Here is a 4,461-nt window from a genome sequence, read left to right on the forward strand (position 1 = left end):
ACAATGATGTTGATAAGCCGGGTGCTATTCGCCACAAGAACGTGGTTCTTGATAAGAATTTTTAATCTTGGTTCAGCCAAGAAGTTTGGAGAAGAAACACTCTCACACAAAAGGAAAAATCCTTATATTTTTACTCAAAATCAAACTTGTTTATTTCTCCATCTGAAAGTTACACTTATAGGAAAATAAAATTGTTGGTTTACATTGTTCCAACCGAAATATCCAAGGTAATTTCCTTATGGGAACTCCTAAAAGATTCAAATTACAAATAAATGAAAAACTTTGAATTCTATGAAAAGTCTTAATTGTTTGTAAAGACTAAGTCTCGGTTTCATTGCACTTTTGATGAGGAATTCGGCTCCCTTGGAGTTGTGGTCCTTATGAATTAATTGTCTTCATGATTCAATGTGAATTTGAATGCCTTGCACGAAAAAGCACTTTGAGTTAATCATGAATGAATTAAAGATGGGCGGCACAACAACTCTCCATGCTAGGCTTTATGAGTTTGAATGTCTTGCACGAAAAAGCATCTTGAATTAATCATGAATGACTTAATGGTGGACGGCACAACAACTCTCCATGTTAGGCTTTATGAGATGGGCGGCACAATTAAGTATTGCAAGACTTTATGAGTTAATGGTCTTCTCAATGTGGTTTTGAATGCCTTGCACGAAAACATATCTTGAATTAATCATGCTTGACTTGATTAATGGTCTTGCACGAAAACTCCAAAGAATAATCACTCTTGAAGTGATTTAATGGTTGGCACAAATAATCTTCATGAATTTAATCTCTTGCACGAAATACATCTCTTTGAATTAATCATGCTTGACTAAAAAGTTAAGTCTTTGCACGAATTACTCCATGGAATTAACTACTCTTGACTTGCCTTGAATGAGTTGCACGAAATTCCCATGCCAGCTTTAATGGTGTTGACTGTAATTAATGCTCTTCAAAGAATCATTTATTCTGAAATTCAAATAAGACCAAGACAAATTAAAAGCTTGATTGAACCCTCTTAGGACATGATAAATATGTCCTAGCCATCCTTAGAACATGGTCGTGCCCTACTTAAAAGGGTTGGGAATTATTTTCCCCACTTTGGCCCATATGCAAAGTCACATAATGAATGAAGTGAAGACTCCCTTGAATTGAACGTGGAGCATTCATCATGATCCAATTTTGGCTCATTTGGGTTCACATCAGACATCCATCCAAACTTGTTGAGGGATAGGAAGGGGTTGCAACAACCCTGCAGGAGCCAAGGTTGAATATTTGTTCCTCTGGCAGGTATCACATTCTGCTATGAAGGTTTTAATATCAGTCCTCATTCCTTCCCAAAATAGGAAGCTTGCAATTCGCTTGTAGGTCCTTAGATACCCTGAGTGCCCTCCAGAAGGGGTATCATGGCATTCAGACAAGATTAGGGGAATTCTGTTGGACCCTTTAGACAAAACCAACCTTCCTTTGTAGTAGAGGACCCATTTTTTCAGTTCAAAGCCTGGGTGAGACTTAGAAGAAATTACTAAGTCTTGCATCACTTTTCTCCATTTAGGATCCAACTGTAATTCTTGGATCCATAGTTCCATCTCCTCATTATTAACCATAGAAATGGTAGCATACATTAATTTCCTGGACAGAGCATCAGCAACAGGATTTTCCTTGCCATGCTTATATTGTATCTCGAAATCCAGACCTACCAACTTCACTGCCCACTTAAACTGATCATCAGAAAAAAGCCTTTGGTCTGTCAAAAATTTCAGACTCCTTTGATCAGTTCTGATGATGAAATGTCTGCCCATAAGGTAGTGCCTCCATTTCTGGACAGCTTGCACCAAAGCCATTAGCTCTCTCTCATACATAGATTTTTGCTGAGCCTTACAAGACAAACCCTTACTCCAAAAGGCTAGGGGCCTTCCCTCCTGCATCAACACTGCACCTAAGCCTTTACTGGAAGCATCAGTCTCCACTGTAAATTCCTTATTAAAATTAGGAATGGCTAACATAGGTAACTCAATCATAGCTCCCTTTAACTTCTCAAAAGCAGCATTGGCATCCTCAGACCAATTAAAGGCATCTTTTTTGAGTAGTTCAGTAAGTGGCCTTGCCATTCTTCCATAATCTTGGACAAATTTTCTGTAGTAACCTGTGAGCCCCAAGAAACCTCTCAACCCCTTAATGCTGGTAGGGACAGGCCAAAAGATCATATCCTTTACCTTAGAAAGATCAGCAGATACCCCTCCTTCACAGATAACATGCCCCAGGTATTCAATACTAGACTGACCAAAACTGCATTTTTTGGGATTTGCCTTGAATGAATTCTGTATTAGTAGTTCCAAGACCAATCCTAAATGTTGGCTATGAGAAACTATATCCTGGCTATAAACCAAGATATCATCAAAGAACACTAGTGTGAATTTTCTGAGATAAGGCTTCAAGATCTCATTCATCAAAGATTGGAAGGTGGAAGGGGCATTGGTTAGCCCAAAGGGCATCACCAAAAACTCATAATGGCCCTCATGAGTTCTAAAAGCTGTCTTCTCTATATCTTCTGGCCTCATCCTAATCTGGTGATACCCAGACTTCAAATCCAACTTAGAGACCTGGCCCCTCCTAACTCATCCAGCAGCTCTTCAATCAAAGGTATGGGAAATTTATTTGGGATGGTTATCTTGTTAAGAGCCATGTAGTCCACACAAAATCTCCACCCTCCATCCTTCTTCTTAACCAGAATTATAGGACTAGAATAAGGAGAAATACTTGGCCTAATGACTCCAGCCTCCAACATCTCAGCTACCAACCTTTCCACTTCTGATTTCTGATAATAAGGGCACCTATAGGGCCTAAGATGAGGGATCCCTGCCCCTTCCTTCAAATGAATAGCATGGTCCTGTCTCCTAACTGGAGGAAGGCCCTGGATATCCTGAAATACAGATTGAAACTGATGCATCACTTCCTCCAATTCTGCTGGAAACACCTCCGCTGTTCTGGTTGGTGAAGCCTCTTCACATTGTAGGAGTAAACCTCTTCCCTCCTCCAGTAGTACTTGCATAAAAGAGCCCAGTGATACTTGGCCTAATGACTCCAGCCTCCAACATCTCAGCTACCAACCTTTCCACTTCTGATTTCTGATAGTAAGGGCACCTATAGGGCCTAAGATGAGGGATCCCTGCCCCCTCCTTCAAATGAATAGCATGGTCCTGTCTCCTAATTGGAGGAAGGCCCTGGATATCCTGAAATACAGATTGAAACTGATGCATTACTTCCTCCAATTCTGCTGGGAGCACCCCCTCTGTTCTGGTTGGTGAAGCCTCTTCACAATGTAGGAGTAAACCTCTTCCCTCCTCCAGTAATACTTGCATAAAGGAGCCCAGTGATAATTCCGCCTTAGTTAGAGAAGGGTCCCCAACTATAGTAATGTTAGCACCCTCCTTTCTGACTGATAATTTCATCCTCCCAAAATCAGCCCTTACCTCCCCTAAGCTAGCCAACCATTCTAAGCCTAGAACCATGTCCACCCCCTTTAATTCAAAGAGATAAAAGTCCTGAATTACTTCAAGTGTTGGCATGAGAAATTTAAGCTTAGCACACTTACCTTGGCACTGTATGTGATGCCCATCCCCTACTTCCACCACATAAGTCCTGGTTTCCTCTACCTTAAGCTGTAAATCCTCCACTAATTGCCTTGAGATGAAATTATGAGAGGCCCCACAGTCTATCATTACTACCACAGGTGTCTCCCTTAAAATACCCCTGATCTTCCAAGATCTTGAAGAAGTGAGCCCCTTCATAGAGTATAAGGACAGTTGTAATGAATGAAGAGTCCTAACCTCTATTCCTGAGTCCTCCTCTTCATTAATTTCTTTTTCTTCAGAATCCTCTTCATCAGCCATCAGTAGCATATGGAATTGCTTGTTTCTGCACCTATGATCTCTGGTAAAGGGCTCATCACACCTAAAACAGAGCCCTTTTTCCCTCTTCTCCTTCATCTCTGCACTAGATAATCTTCTGTAGTCCCCTCCCATTCTAGAGTTTCCCAGGTCCAGAGTGTTCCTTAGGGGAGTGGTCACACTTCCTACAGATGAACCCTCTTCGAACTATTAGTGGCAGTTGGTTCCAGGGTAATCACCTTGCTATAGGAATTTGTTCTGGAAGAACCAAAAGACCTAGAATACTGATAAGTGCCATTTTTACCGTACTTTCTAGTTTATTTTAGAGCACTTATCGTTTTGACTTATGGAAAATATCATGCAAAATACACTTTTTGATTAAAACTTATAGAAATTCTAATTTACAATTAGAATATGTTTAATGCATGTTTCCAATCTCACTTTGAGCTTTTAAGGTTGAAGATCTCACAAGAAAAAGGTTTGCAGAATGATTAGGAGCTTGAAGAACGTTCAAAACCGCCAAGCCTGATTCTAGGAGGGCTGGGCATTTTTGCTTCTGTCCAAATCAAGC

The sequence above is a fragment of the Lupinus angustifolius genome, chromosome LG08 (genome assembly GCF_001865875.1).
Source record: "Lupinus angustifolius cultivar Tanjil chromosome LG08, LupAngTanjil_v1.0, whole genome shotgun sequence".
Taxonomy (NCBI): domain Eukaryota; kingdom Viridiplantae; phylum Streptophyta; class Magnoliopsida; order Fabales; family Fabaceae; genus Lupinus; species Lupinus angustifolius.